The sequence below is a fragment of the Thermobia domestica genome, chromosome 8 (genome assembly GCF_964235325.1).
Source record: "Thermobia domestica chromosome 8, izTheDome1.hap1.1, whole genome shotgun sequence".
NCBI lineage: Eukaryota > Metazoa > Arthropoda > Insecta > Zygentoma > Lepismatidae > Thermobia > Thermobia domestica.
Window position 1 is genome coordinate 259,582,269 of NC_137461.1, and position 16,632 is coordinate 259,598,900.

General features: G+C 36.9%; 4 non-coding genes across 4 annotated transcripts; 2 read left to right on the top strand and 2 right to left on the bottom strand.

Annotated features, from left to right (window-relative positions):
• The first annotated feature begins 1,986 nt into the window (after positions 1 to 1,986).
• Positions 1,987 to 2,059, top strand: TRNAM-CAU (transfer RNA methionine (anticodon CAU)). Its single transcript has one exon. It is a non-coding gene; the product is annotated as a tRNA-Met (tRNA).
• Positions 2,060 to 2,602: 543 nt separating this feature from the next.
• Positions 2,603 to 2,674, bottom strand: TRNAC-GCA (transfer RNA cysteine (anticodon GCA)). Its single transcript has one exon. It is a non-coding gene; the product is annotated as a tRNA-Cys (tRNA).
• Positions 2,675 to 6,370: 3,696 nt separating this feature from the next.
• On the top strand, positions 6,371 to 6,445 carry TRNAC-GCA (transfer RNA cysteine (anticodon GCA)). The gene has a single exon. It is a non-coding gene; the product is annotated as a tRNA-Cys (tRNA).
• A 543-nt stretch (positions 6,446 to 6,988) lies between these two features.
• TRNAM-CAU (transfer RNA methionine (anticodon CAU)) lies at positions 6,989 to 7,061 on the bottom strand. The gene has a single exon. It is a non-coding gene; the product is annotated as a tRNA-Met (tRNA).
• Positions 7,062 to 16,632: the final 9,571 nt, after the last annotated feature.

Here is a 16,632-nt window from a genome sequence, read left to right on the forward strand (position 1 = left end):
CCATAAGGAGTAGATCCATTTCATTTGGAGAAATGATGCTGTAGAGGATAGTGGGAATTTCGCCCAAGCGTACGGGAATTTTCAGTGCCTGGCGATTATGCCACCCGCCTTCTTTTAAAGTTAATTCGGTTGCAATACTTCCCGGCAAATACTTTGGACTCAACTGGTGGAGCACTTTAGCTGTAAATCGCCATATGGCTGTACCATTTAGAAGTGTCCCCCGCTGTACAACGTATTGCTTACGGTTATATTTTGGCAATTTTGTACCCCTAAAACGGAATGAGGTGGACCACCCAAATTTATCATAATACATGTTAGGGTCCAGTACTATAATACCAAATGTTTAAATTGGGCAATTTCTAAAATTTAAGGGGTGGGCCAAGGTACCCCTCCCAATTTTTTAAAGGGGTGCACAAATATACTCATATCTTATGAAAGGGAATGGACCCCTATACATGACCATATAACTATATAGGATAATAACACCTCATCAAAGGGGATAAAATCGACCAAAAACCAAACACGTGGTAAAACGTATTGCTTACGTTTATATTTTGGCAATTTTGTACCCCTAAAAGGGAACGAGGTGGACCATCCAAATTTATCATAATACATATTAGCGTCCTATACTATAATACCCAATGTTTAAATTGGTCAATTTCCAAAATTTAAGGGGTGGGCCAAGGTACCCCTCCCAAATTTTTCAAGGGGTGCATTAATGTACCCATGTGTTATGAAAGGTAATGGACCCCTGTATACGCCCATATAATTATATAAGGTAATAATATCTCATCAAAGGGGATAAAAAAGGTCAAAAATCCCCGAAATGTGAATATTTGGCAATTTTTTTACCCATGAAAGGGAACGACATAGACACCCAATACTGATAGAGGTACATATTATGGTCCTAGGCTACCACACCCAATTTTTAGATTTGGCAATTTCCAACATTTAAGGGGGTGGTCCTATGTACCCCTGCCAAAATTTAGGGGTGGGCCATGGTACCCCTGCCAAAATTTAGAAGGGGTGGTCCTATGTACCCCTAGGTCATTGACCCCGGGCCAAGGTCATTGACCTTTGACCTATGACGTCACAAAGGTCGGGGTCAAAGTCCAAACTTTCCTCAGGTGTCGCGATTACTACTCACTTCCACTTCGGGCGGGGGCGGGGGGAGGAAGGGGGCATAACAAATCTTTCCCCATAATTGCTTCAAGCTACATAGCTGGTGAATAAGGGTTGTGTTAAAGAATTGGTTCGGGAGGCATGTACGAGAGTATAAGACTTATACTCACTCAACTAATATATTTATGGTCCAGTGTATTCTCACCTTAAATTTACAAAAGAACGAGCGTATACGCAGGATGATATAGGCTATATTTTTGAAAACGCTCGAGGGTATATCTACCAAAAAATCTAACATTGCATAGCTATGAATTAATTGAAGGGTTTACGTTAAGTTATGTAATGGAAAATCAAACTTACGTAGTCATTAGAAATGAAATCTTTCAGTTTTATATTCCACGGTTATGCTGTGTAGCGACAGAAGATCGTGATGATAACAATCATCGAAATGGTAGAATCAATTAAATAGGGAAGTCGCGAGGAAACCCGCTCACACAGTGTTTGTCCTCCACATTTAATTACAAGAATATGTGTAGTTCAGTTGAAGTCGCTAAGAATACACATTTTCAGTGTAACTATTAAAAAATTAATTTTAAAAAGTAAACAACGCAAATTGATCAAAACTAGAGTATGGAATACTATTTTTGTTTTCGTACACACGTACTGAAAGAAAGAAAAATAAATTTGAATAAATTTAAACGACGGATATTCCCCGAGAACATACATTCCGCTTTCTTATGTAGTTAAAGAAAGTAAATACCACCACGAAAAAAAAGTAAATGAATGGTGATTCCTCGCGTACACTTGTTACTCGGAGATAAACGCATAAAATTGTTACGTCAATATTTAAGTAGAGACACTACAGCCTCGGTAGCGCAGTAGGTAGCGCGTGAGTCTCATAATCTCAAGGTCGTGAGTTCGATCCTCACCCGGGGCATTTATTTTTCTTTTACATTAACAATCTACTCTTTAGTATGTGGAGAAACCGAGGAAAATTACCGCCTGTACGAACAAGCGACTGAATCACAAACCATAGTTGTTTGAATTTCGGAGCATGGAAAATGGAAGGACCTACAGATGTCCATATTATGATTATATACCGGAAAATTCAGTACAAAAACCTTACGCTACAAGCTGTGCTTTGTTCTCTCTTTTAATTAGCCTTTCCTTTGTTGTTACTCATAATTTATTCAACTTCACTTTCTTTCTATTTTACATGTCTCATTCAGAAACTTCATGTCATCATTTCTTTTTTCAGTAAGCAAACTGTCCATCATATTTGGAACCTTTATATGTTGCCTTGTACTGTACACTTTGATTTACTGCCGAATTTACCCATCTTGAAAAAGCGAACGGAATGAAAGCGAAAGGAATGAGTTATAGAAGGGCCAAAATTTTGATCTTTCGTTGACATGAAGTCATCTATAAATATCAATATGAACATTAATCAAATATAAATTCAATAAAAAAGACGCTTTGAAGGGGGCACCCGGGTTTGAACCGGGGACCTCTCGATCTGCAGTCGAATGCTCTACCACTGAGCTATACCCCCTCCGTGTATGACGTTCTAAACAATTGGAACAATAAGTAATCTCAGCTTCGGAAAGTCAAGTAAAATTGAACGCTTTATTTAAAGATTTTAGATATTTCTAAAAGAATCGGAATTGTTTCTATAGTTCTACTACATACCAACAATTGACTTTTAAAAAGATTAGTTTCTCTTGATTTTCTCGAAAAAACTTATAAGGCTTTAGATTCACCAATATCATCTTGTTCTGCTCAAAGCGATCGATAGGCTGGTGTGTGACTCATTCTAGCGTTTCTTTTATCCATTGTGCGGTTATAATACTGTGGCTCAGTGGTAGAGCGCTCACTTCTTGTGCGGTAAGTCTGGTTAATCTCCTTCCACACGTTTATGCTAGACAATATCATGGTTAGATCTGTTTACTTGCCGAGATTTAGTGTTTCTCCTTAGTACTGTGGCTATATGATACATTGACCCTTATTGTAATGTATAGCATTCAATACTTTCCTACCGGCATCGCAACGAAGGTGAGCGCGCTAATCATAAAACCAGAGGAAAGGGAAGCAACTTTTGCAAATCACAATCATTTATTCTTTTCATTCCTCTTATAAGAATTGTCAAAGGATATACTTCAGTTCGAATCGTCTATGTAATGTTGAAGTTATAAATTTATTGTTATTATTATTTTAAATCGGATTGATAATATGACAGAACTAAGATGACTCCTTTCGCGTCCCCATTTGAGTATATCTATTTTTCATTTCATGGTGGTTTACTGAGAAGAACGAAGGTATAACTGAAATAGGAAAGAATGAAAGACAAACTAAAAAAATGGAACACTATAGTAATTAAGAGGGAGGGAAAGATAATATGGTTAGTGTGCTGTGCTGACATAACTACTTGTAATTACAATTGTTCTTGCATTTAGTAAAAAGAGTACTGTAAGTAGAATGAGTGGTTCGGGATGTGTAGAATTATTCTAGGTAAAGTGTTTAAATATTAGAATAAATCTATGATTTACAGCATTAAGGTAATGTCTAAACTTAGTCATGAAATATATTGAAAAGTTCATGATGTATTGAAATGCTTGTGTGTATGTGGAATTGGCTCAATTTACTGTTTGCTGGACATTGAGAAGAGCATACCACTTCGCCTTTGATATGAAAATCTAAGTTCTCTATGCTTAATTTACTGTTTGCTTGAAATAGAAAGGAGCTTTTCATATTAATGATTAAATCCTCTAGGCTCAGTTTACTATTTTTTGCAAATTCAGAAGAGTGTTCCACTTCGCCTTTCATGCCAAAATGTAATTCTCCTAGGCTCAGTTGATTGTTTGCCGGAAATACAGAAGATCGTTTCATTTCGCCTTTCATGCCAAAGTCAAAATCCTCCTCGCTCAGTTTACTGTTTGATGTAAATTTAGAAGAGCATGTTATCACGGATTATTACGTAATTTTTAATGATATCGTTACAGCCTATCAGCTTACAGGTACTTGTACTCTGACCGTTTACTAAGCCACAACTTTAAAACAACCTTCTTCCGCCTTTTCTTTTAAATTTGTTCAAGTCTTTAGAGCATGATTTGGATAATCTGTCTATATGCTTAAGCATAAAATTGTATTGTTTACATATCGTAACCTAACAACCTGAGTTTGATACTCTGAAAAGCAATATGTCTACCACTATAATATATGGAATTTAAACAGCTAAGATTTTTACGATATCCCAGTAGTTATTTGTTTAAATATATAACAGTAATAAATCTGTTTCAATTGTATTTAAAATATGATTAAAGTGATGCTGAAGTAATTTTTTATGGACAGAAAGTAATGATAATTCAGGAAACATTTTATTCTTTGATTTTCCCTAACTAATCAACCTTTAATACTAGTTAATTCTGTAAATGGAAAATACTGAGTGATAAAGCCATATACGTATTTTATTGTTAATGTCTTAATAACTTAACTATTTGTAAATTACGTGTTATCATAAAAAATTTAAATTACAATATTGAATCCAATATCAACCCTATATAAATAATAAAAAGAAATAAGTTGGTGCAATTTTAATGTCAGGGAAACGTACGTAGACACAATGGTGATAATTTAATGAGTTGGTATGTCTTAAAAACACATAACTTCAATTATTTTTATATTATTAAGATAAAATTGGTTTTAAGCCACTGCGCATATAAAAAATAAAGTATTGTGTGTAGAAAAATATTATATGTGGATGTGTATGGTACTTATACAGTAATTATCTATTGTTAAATATTTTAAAGTTTACCAATTTTAAAGACTCCCACTAGTATTTTAAAACTAATTTACATTTTAAACTCTGTAAAGAATAGCAGAATAACTACGAGTAGAAAGAGCTTCTGTTAAATTTGCTGCGATTAACTTTACCGAAATTTTACACCAATTTGGAAATTTTTGAGTATATATTCATATTTAAATTAGATGGGATGAACTTTATTCGTTTAGTTTTCAGAGAAAATTAGATCTCTTATGTTTACACTAGCCTTATGTTTACAATAATAAATTTTGTGTCTAACATTAAAGAATTCTGAGATGTGAATATATTATGACAGTTGCAACGCCACACCAAATGTCATGTCTCTAAAGTTAAGCGATTTCGAGATATGATCATCTTTTATAATATGGACACTTCATAATAATTAAGGAGTTTGATACAATAAGGGCGTAACTCTGAAACATGCAGTTGGAGAAAAACGATATTGAAAATTTAAGTAGTGTTTCTGTCTTACATAAAACAGTGTAATATGAAGCATTTTATTCCAATATTGAATTGAAATGTTAACAGGAGGCTAAACAAGTATAGCAAAACCCACAAATGCGTTTGATGCAAAAAGGACGTAAACTCGCTTACGCCCTTATTATATCAAACTCCTTAATTATAATCTTACCCGCTCCTTTCCTACATACTCATTCACAGTTATACCTTCGTTCTTCTCAGTAATCCATCATGAAATGAAAAATAAATATACTCAAATGGGGACGCGAAAGGAGTCATCTTAGTTCTGTCATATTATCAATCCGATTTAAAATAATAATAACAATAAATTTATAACTTCAACATTACATAGGCGATTCGAACTGAAGTATATCCTTTGACAATTCTTATAAGAGGAATGAAAAGAATAAATGATTGTGATTTGCAAAAGTTGCTTCCCTTTCCTCTGGTTTTATGATTAGCGCGCTCACCTTCGTTGCGATGCCGGTAGGAAAGTATTGAATGCTATACATTACAATAAGGGTCAATGTATCATATAGCCACAGTACTAAGGAGAAACACTAAATCTCGGCAAGTAAACAGATCTAACCATGATATTGTCTAGCATAAACGTGTGGAAGGAGATTAACCAGACTTACCGCACAAGAAGTGAGCGCTCTACCACTGAGCCACAGTATTATAACCGCACAATGGATAAAAGAAACGCAAGGATGAGTCACACACCAGCCAATCGAACGCTTTGAGCAGAACAAGATGATATTGGTGAATCTAAATCCTTATGTTTTTTCGAGAAAATCCAGAGAAACTAATTTTTTTTAAAAGTCAATTGTTGGTATGTAGGAGAACTTTAGAAACAATTCCGATCCTTTTAGAAATATCTAAAAGCTTTAAATAAAGCGTTCAATTTTACTTGACTTTCCGAAGCTGGGATTATTTATTCTTCGAATCGTTTAAAACGACATATACGGAGGGGGTATAGCTCAGTGGTAGAGCATTCGACTGCAGATCGAAAAGTCCCCGGTTCAAACCCGGGTGCCCCATTCAAAGCATCTTTTTATTGAATTTATATTTGGTTAATGTCCATATTGATATTTATAGATGACTTCATGTCAACGAAAGATCAAAATTTTGGCCCTTCTATAACTCATTCCGTTCGCTTTCATTCCGTTCGCTTTTTCAAGATGGGTAAATTCGGCAGTAAATCAAAGTGTACAGTACAAGGCAACATATAAAGGTTCCAAACATGATGGACAGTTTGCTTACTGAAAAAAGAAATGATGACATGAAGTTTCTGAATGAGACATGTAAAATAGAAAGAAAGTGAAGTTGAATAAATTATGAGTAACAACAAAGGAAAGGCTAATTAAAAGAGAGAACAAAGCACAGCTTGTAGCGTAAGGTTTTTGTACTGAATTTTCCGGTATATAATCATAATATGGACATCTGTAGGTCCTTCCATTTTCCATGCTCCGAAATTCAAACAACTATGGTTTGTGATTCAGTCGCTTGTTCGTACAGGCGGTAATTTTCCTCGGTTTCTCCACATACTAAAGAGTAGATTTTTTAATGTAATAAAAGTAAAGTAAATGCCCCGGGTGAGGATCGAACTCACGACCTTGAGATTATGAGACTCACGCGCTACCTACTGCGCTACCGAGGCTGCAGTCTTGATTGTCTCACAAACTACATAGTGACATTCTTTTAACCTCAAGCATGTAATTTTATTCAGCTCGACGTCATCTAATAATTGATATATTTCTTATCTTTGGATACTTTTGTCCATTATGCGTTAATAATATTGTATTGACGAACAGATACATGAAGAAATAGTAACAGCCGTTAACAAATGCAATGGTGACATCAGTTAACAAGTGCAATGGTGATAGCCGTTGCCAAATGTTATGATATCATTCGTTAAGAAGTCCAGTGATGATTACCTTTTACAAATGCAATGATGACATCCGTAAACAATACAGTGGTGACAGTCTTTTACAAATGCAATGGTGACAGCCGGTAAAAATGTAGTGGTGATAACATTTATCAAATGCAATGGTACAGTACATTCTTGAACAAATGCAATGATGACATCAATTATCAAATATATTGATGACAGACGTTAACAAATGCAATCGTGACACTCGTAAACAAATCAAATTGTGAGATCCGTTAACAAATGCAGTTGTGTCAACTTTTAGCAAATACAATGATGACATCCGTTAATAAATGCAATGGTGACAGACGTTAAAAATGTAGTAGTGATAACCTTTAACAAATGTAATTTTTGCTATTACTTCAGTTATTTCCTTCAATAAATTTTTCACTCGTAGTTTCAATAATTTGTAGTGACGTGTAGTTGATAAGAGAGTCCAAAATTCTGTTCTTTCAAGCTCGTCAAGCATGCACAATATTGAGTTATTCTTTACACAAGTAAATTCTTTGATTGGAAAGCTTTAAGACTGACAAACTTTAAAAAAATTAACCATAGATAATTAGTATACATTATAAGTATCACACACCAATATCCATATAGACTATACTTATTAAGTAGACACAATATTTTATTCTTTATATGCGCAATTATTTAAAGCCAATCCAGGGATGAATTCAGGGGGTAGCCCGGGGGGGAATGTCCCCCCCGAAGAAAATTCATTCCCCCCGGAGAAACTCTCAAACTTCAGTCACAAAATGTAGAAATTACTTCACCCAATTATTTGTTTTTCTTTCCGTGCACATGCAGCCGAAATCCGATCTCTCAATATACATATAAATGACGCAGACCCATTCTATATAAATATGAAAAATGTAACATCTAAGATAGAATACCAAAATAGTCAATAAAACCTGTATTTCTTAACGCTATGACCGAGTTTGGCAGAACATGAAATTGTCAACTGTTGAAGAAAGGTTTGTATTTTAGTAGGTATTATACTCTCGCCCTATATTATACAGATGGTGATCGGAAAAGTGAAAACACCTGAACGAAATTGCAACTTACCAGATTAATATGGTGTCGGGCCACCTTTCGCCTTCAAACAACCTTTATGCGACGTGAGATGGAGGCATAGTGGTCGTGAATGGTAGCAAGTGGAATTTTACACCATTCCTCGTGCAGGGCATCGGCCAGTTCTGTGAGAGAGGATGGAGGTGGAAATCATCGCCGGAGTCGTGTTTCTAAGACGGACCACAGGTGTTCAATTATGTTGAGATCTGGGGATTGAGCGTGCCAGGGGAGGTTGAACTTCATCCCAATGTTCTTCGAACCACGCTGCAACAACACCAGCTGTGTGAATGGGTGCATTATCATCCTGGAAGATGGCGTCATTGTTCGGGAACAACATCCGGACCATAGGATGCAAGTGGTCTCCTAAAATTGCGACATAATCGTTGGCAGTGATTCGTCCGCTAAGTGTGACCACAAGACCCAATGAAAACCATGATATGGCGGCCCACAGTATCACCGAGCCGCCGCCATGTTTCACAGTTGGGCGGAGACACTGCAGATCATAAGCTTCTTTGGGCGTTCTCCACACACAAACACGACCCGTGGTTGGGAATAGGGTGAAGGGTGACTCATCCGACTATATCACACGTTTCCAGTCCTCAACGGTCCAAGTTGCATTGTCGCGGCATCATTTGCGGCGTGCGAAAGCGTTATGGTCCCTGATGACCGGTTTGGCCCGTGCAACACGACCCCGTAAGTTCATGTCATGTAATTCGCGGCGGACTGTGATTGTCGAAACAGGGTGGGGGAGGTGCTGATTGAGTTTCTCCGTTACTTGCTCCGCAGTGGCACGACGGTTCTGCGTGACAATGCGCTTTAATACCCGGCGTGACCTGTCACTCATGATTTTCTTCTGCCCACTGTTCTGCTTCCCCGATGTGGTTTTCCCATGTGTTGTGTAGGCCGTCATCACCTTCGACACTGTCCCACGCGACACACCTAACACAGTAGCCACTGCCATCACACTCACTCCACATAACCGAGCACAACAATTTGCCCTCTTTGAAAACCTGAGAGGTCTCCCATTTTGCACTACCTCCGTCTGCTGCAGCCACTGGACACTGCTGTTCCACTACGCCTGACGTAGTATTGAGACCGACCTAACGCACCAACACCAGCGGACCGGCGCTTCGGGCGCCACGACACCACTGCCAACCCACACATCTGACGTGTTGCCGACAACAGGTGTTTCCATTTTTCTGATCACCATCTGTATATTAGTAGGTAGCACTAGCACAGATTGAGATAGGAAAGGAAAGATAGGGAAGATCTTTCGATCATTCCATATGATCTCTGTTGTCAGCAGACTTCAGTTCTTGAAAATGTATAGTTCTTGCATTATTTGAAATAGAGCGCCTAAATCTCATTTCTCGCATGGGAAGTAGCAGACGTAAATGTGCTTTACGATTGTTAAAGTAAACACACCTTTCTTTAACTAAAAATAAGTCAGTTAAAGGGTGAGATTCAGAGGGCGTCATTTAGAGGGATCAGGGTGGAACAGTTATCCCTCCTGGGTTAGAGATTTATACAGAATTTATCAATATAATAGTAGTATATAAGTGAATGATTGCTAATGAAGGTGACGAAGGAGGAGCAAGCGGGGCGATGGCCCCGGACACTGAAGTAAGGGGCACATGATTGGGAGGGAAAAAGAAAAGAAAAGAAGGAAAGAAAAAGAGAGGAATGAAACTATGTGCACATGTGGGCATGTGCAATATATAAAATGAAAGAAAAAAGTAATAAAAAGTGCTCAAAATCGAGGAAAAGCAGGGTTTACTTTTTAAAATTTTCTCACCTTTCGCAGCTGGTCTGTCGACCTCACTCATATGTTCGGGGGTGCCGTCGTATACTCTCGCCCCAAGCGCTGATTTTCCACGACACGGCACTAATCCTACTGAAGATTTCGTAAACTAAACTATTGATGTGTATGAAGTGAAGAAACCAAGGCTAATATAGCCTACTTGATTTAGAATCAGAAGTGTGAGAAAGAATGATTACTTTCTGTTAAGATATTCCTATGTATGTTTGTTTTAGGACAAAAAATATTTGAGTTAATTTAAATCTTTTTAAAAACTTCTACATTAGTAACAAACAGTAACTACTGAATATAGGAAAAAATAACAAAAATAGCTACTGTAAATAGCAGTTAAAATTTAGTCTAAAATATGTTTGCCAGTCTTTATTTAATGTTGTAGATAAAATTAAACGATTGTTTTTTTTTTATTATTATAATCTCACATTGAATATTTATCAGCAATTAGTCTCAATATTAGCTAAGATGTACATGTGAATGGAATTGTTAAATATGCTGCTTTCTTGCAAAAATACAGAAAAACAACCCTCTCCCCCAAGGAGTTCACATTCCCCCCCGGGTGAAAATGTCTGAATTCAACACTGAGCCAATCCTATCTCGATATCAAAATAATTGAATCTATATGTCATCAAATAATTACCAATGTAATTTAAGTCAATATATGTCATTAAATAATCACCAATTAAGAACAGGAAATTCCTTACATTAAACTTACGCGTGCAAAGTTATTTCTTTTTATTATTTTTATCTGTAGATATTGGATGCAATGTTGTAATCTAAATTTTTCATGATAACACATGATTTATAAATTATTGAATTTCCAAGACATTAACAATAGAATGCAAATGATGGTTTATACTTTAGCATTTTCCTTTTACAAAATTACTTAATGAAGGTTGATTACACTGAGAAAATTTGCAGGGTTAACGTAGCCAAAATTCAACTGCTAGTAACCGAGTTGCTTTGTTAATGTAAGGCACACCAAACTCTCAATTACTGCAACCAAACACCACTTAGCTAGTTAACCTTCATTCATTTAACCGACTACCTAGACAATTCAACCGAGACGATTAGTAATCCATTAACAGGCCATAAAAACAATAAGAAAGAAAAGCTCCGAATCCAATTAAGACTGACCCACGGCTAATGTCTTAGCATGCTCGCTACCAAATTAGTGCTACATAAACTTTGCAGAAGATAATGTCATTTCTTGCTTCTCTACTGAGAATGTAATAATGGGAACACTTCCAGCATTTCAACACAACTAGAGCCCTTCCAAATTGATCAATTTCCTTGAAACTTAGTATGTAGGTTCCTTTCATGTTGCTACAGGTCCTGTTATCTTAGCTGTTTAAACTTCAGGTTTCACATACGGTAAACATCTTGCTTTTCAGTGTATCAAACAAGCCCCGGCTGCTGGGTTACGATATGTAAACAAAAAAATTTTACATTTAACCACATAGGTATACTATCCTAGTCAAGATCTGAAAACATTCCACACTGTAAGAAAGAGAAGGAAAAAATATTTGTTAAGGCTGTAATTACATGAACGATCAGCGTTGACGCGTTCATAAGCTAAGTGACTCACTAAAAGTGAGTAATATACGGTATTAACACGCTCTTCTAAATTTTCAGCAAACATAAACTAAATGTAGAGGATTTTGATATTATGGTGGAATCAACTTTACAGCAATAATTTATAATGTATAAATTGTAAAGCAAAATTTCGATGAACACACACATACGATTTATTTTAAGTTGTTTTGGTTTATTCAACATGGAAGAATAATAAAATGTCAATCACGTTGTGTATGCTTATTATACAGCTTGTCAAATCACAAATGTGAAAATTGTAGAATATGTATGAATTTATATACAACGTTTAACGTTTTCTACTGCATAACGTTGATTCACATAATTCTCTCATTCTAACTGATTATTTATCGCTAATACCAAGATTTTGGATTTGGGCATCAGAGCCATAAATATGTGTTGACGACCAGGAAGAATATCCATTCTTCTGCTATATAAAAACTGAGGATCTTGGAAACTCAGTGTGAGTTTTAAGAGAGATTTTGGAGAGTGACCAGGAAGAAGCCATAACAGACAAGCTGATTCTTACACTAAGTCTTACTGGCAGTAATTAGGCCAGTAAACTTCAAATTTATCCAACCTTATGGAGAAACCTATCCAAACCTCTGTCCAGTAGAAGGAAGACATCAGCTCATGCGTAGAAAGGTTAGTGGGAGAGATATTTATGTGCTATCACATTCACTTAACAGATACAGCTTAATAGTCAACGTTTTCTTAAAGGATTTGAATTAAAGTATCAAGCAGAAACTACATTGATGTTTCATCTACCTAGCAGTTTAAGTAAGAAAGTACTACTAGCAGGTAGCTACTAGAAAACGCAATGTTGAAGAATGCAACCACTCGCTAAACTATAAACTATCTAGTCTCCAAAAATAGCATCCTTTTAAGCTTTTGCAGCAATATGAAAGGCAAAATAGAAAAGATATAGAAATTAACAGGCGAGATTTCATATTCAGAAAAGAAGAGTCGGACTTCGCTCAACTAAGAAGAGATGATTCTTGAACCTAGAACACTCGTAAAACGAACTGAAACGAAATATTTCAAGAAAGAATTGAAATGCTATGAATGTAATGAGTGCTATATTAAGAAGTGAAAGTTTTCGTAACATACCTACGGCAGTCTTACATTGCTTTTGTAATTTTTATTACTATAGGTAAAAACGTACATAGAAATGATATATACCAGTTTTTGTTCCACGTACACACATACGAAGGTAAGTCAAAAATTATCCACAATGTTGACATAACTCCTCTTACCTTGTTCGCACTAACCTCTGTCGTCGTTTATTTTACTGTTATGCTGTTCTGGTCATGCTATGAAAGTTTTTTTTCTAATTTCTCCGTTTGTCTTCCTTTTGTTGGGCATAGATCATGGCCGCTCCATTAAAGGTTTGCACCAAAGAGAAACAACGAGCAGTGATCCGTTTTTTGTGGCCGAAAGGTGTATCAGAGGCTACAATGCATCAAAGACTTTAGGCACAATATGGGAACAGTGTCTTGCCGCAACGGAGTGTCTACCAAGGATGTTATAAAATAAAGGATCTGCGAATGTGTATCTTCACTCTATTAAATCAATGAAGCCAAAAAAGAACCGAACACCGGCACGTCTAATTGGCTACTCTCGTTTCCACCATCGCCTGATTGGCTACTTTCGTTCCCGCCATGATTATTGACTCAAAATATTGCGATCTTATTGAGCTGAGTGGGCACAGTAGGGGTGGCGAAACTGTGACGTATGGCTTCAAGATTTTGTTCGAAGGGCAGATCCTCTATTTTATAACATCCTTGGTGTCTACGAATGGATTGAAAAATTCGAAAATGGTCGCTCAAGTGTTATGCATGAGGAAGGATCCTGCCATCTACGACCACAAATGATGACAACATTGAGCGTCCACGTGACATGGTTCTGTTAAACAGGCGAGTGACTATTGATGAAGTGGCATAACGTCTGGATATTAGTCATGGTTATGCGTACGAAATCATCCATAAGAGACTTGGGTTTTATAAAGTTTGTGCAGGATGGATTCACCTCGGACCAAGAAAGACGCGGTCCATGCGAGACTCGCTGCTCAACCGAAAACCTTCTTTTTCTGAGGACATCAGGAAACTTGTGCAACGATATTCCAAGTGCATTGAAAAGCTAGGGGACTATATTGAAAAATGATGTTAAGTTGAGTTTTCTTTTTGTATTGCCAAAAAAGTTATAGCTTCATTGCGGATAACTTTTGAGTTAACCTCGCACATTTAAATATACCTTGAGCTTTCTATTATGTTAAAGTCCAGAAATTTTTAAGTGATGTAAAGTTTTGTCAGCACACTAACCATATTATCTTTCCCTCCCCTTTTAATTGTAGTGTTCGCTGCTTTTCTCTCCTATTTCATAGTTTCTGCGTTTGTTCTTCTGAGAATACCATGACTAAATCAATGAAATCGTGACTCGAAAGGAGCCATCTTAGCTTCATTATGTAAAGAATTCTATTTAAAATAATAATAATAAACTCATAATTTCAACATTACATAAGCTAGTGGTTTTCAACTTGAGCGTTAACGACCCCCAAAGGGGTCTTTACTTCCAAACGAGGCGCTGCAACAAAAAAGGGCGGTTCAGGCGATCGACTTTAGGGACCGTTTGAGATTTCATGACCCATGAGACATTTTTCTTATTATTGAAAGAAAGTCATTATGCATTTTTATAAATTATGAAAGTTTAGACTTCTTTTATAAATACTTATGTAGATTCTTCATCAAGGCTGATTTCATGAATTGAAGCCTTTCTTTGGTTCATAAACTGTTTCATTCAAGTTTTATGGTCGGTCATGTGCATGGGGGAGGGGGAACAGTGTAAGAATTCAAGGGGAGTTCAGAATAGTCGCATTCACCTGAAGCGGCGGAAGGTCGAAATGTTGAGAACCACTGACATAGACAATACAAACTGAAATACGAGGGTGATTCAGAAAGTAATGCTTCCAAAGTGATACCTTTATTTGTTGAGTTGAGTTGATTTTGAGTTTAACGTCCCGTTCAGCAGTGAGGCTATATGAGACGTGGACCTACTGATTAACGTAAAATCCGAACCATATGAGCTGCCGCCGAAATACCTTCATTTGTGTTTGACAGATAGCATCGATACAGGTATCAGTGGAAAGCTTGCAATGTCAGCTACAAACGATGGCATCACTTTTTAGCATAGCCCCCATTATGAACAAGACACGCCAACGCGAAACAAGGTATCTCATGCCGTCGGTGAAGCACTGGGATGATTGCTGGCGACAAAATTGCCGAATTCCTGCTTCCACCTCCGCATCACAACTGTAGCGTTGACCCTGAAGGTGATCCTTAAGTTTGGGGAAGAATTTAATGTCGCAAGGCGCAAGAGCCCTTTTATAGGCAGGATGAGGCAGAATGTCAACAAATATTTTGCCAGCAGATGGGACAATTTTGATTTTTTGGGCGGTGGAGGGTGGTGGTAATCCATCGGTTGACGCTTCGTTTTGGGGTCGTAATAGTATATCCATGACTCGTCACCGGCGATGAATGTTTCTGGGCGCACAACGTTCGGCAGTTAGAAATTCAATGACAGCCCACTGTTTCAACCGGAAGTCACTACTGGATGCCACAGATTGCTCCATTACTCTGGAACGAGAAGAGATAGAAAGGTGAAATAAGTGACATTCTATAGTCTAAACAGCAGTACACTAATGATGAACAGTTTACAATGTTTGCAGTACTATTGGTCAAGTAGTGGGTTGATGCATTACTTCCTGAATTACCCTAGTATATATCCTGGTAAGCCTCATAAGAGGAGTGAAAACAATAAATGATTGAAAAGTTGCTGTTTTCTCCTCTAGTTTTAACATTAGCGTGCGCTATTTCATTGCACATACCGGGTTCGATTCCGGTAGGAAATTATTTAAAGGGGGTTATATGAAACATTGTCTTAAACTGTAGGTCAATATTTCACATAACTTCAGTGCTAAGGAGAAACAATGAAATTCGACAAATAAACAAATTTAGCCACGATGTTGTTCACCATGTATCCGTGATCGGAGATCAAACCAGGGACTGATTGCGCCAGAAGTGAACTCTGTAAAACTGATCATAATACTATAGTCGCATAGCGAAAATAATCCTAATATGAGCTATACACCACCCAATAGAGATGCAAAAAAGCCGGCTTTTTTGAATCGATGATTTTTTGCACATAAAAAGCCGGCTTTTGGAGAAAAAAACAAGAATTTTGGAAATTTTGGCTTTTTCCATTTTCATGATTTTTTCTATTTAAATAGGTTTCTTATAGTACACTCTAAAGTTAAATAATATTTCATGACCTAAATGCTCGTATATTTCGCTCTGGAATTCACCATCATGATGGATGGAACACATGTTTTATGAATTAAAGTACGGTGAACTAGCACGATCCCGGTGAACTACCATGTATTTAGTTTTCCCTGCATTTACTTCTAAACCAATTTCGCTGCAAGCGTTTAATAAGGACTGTGCATTTCTTTCTATTGTACTCTTATCATCCCTTATTAAATTTACATCTTCAGCATACGCCGTAACCTGGTGAACACAATTCAGCTCTAGGGCCTGGTTGATATCTTTAATTTTCCTTATAGCGTACTCAGGAACAAAGCTGAACAATAATGGCGATAACGTATCTCCTTGTTTTAAGCCATTCTCGACGTGGAAGCTAATGGACAAGAATTTTTCTGCTCGGACTTTACTTTGGGATTCATTTAAACACATTTTAATTAATCTAACTAGCTTTTTCGGTATTCCGAATTCTGTAAGAACGTTATGCAATGTTTTCCTCCTATCCGAG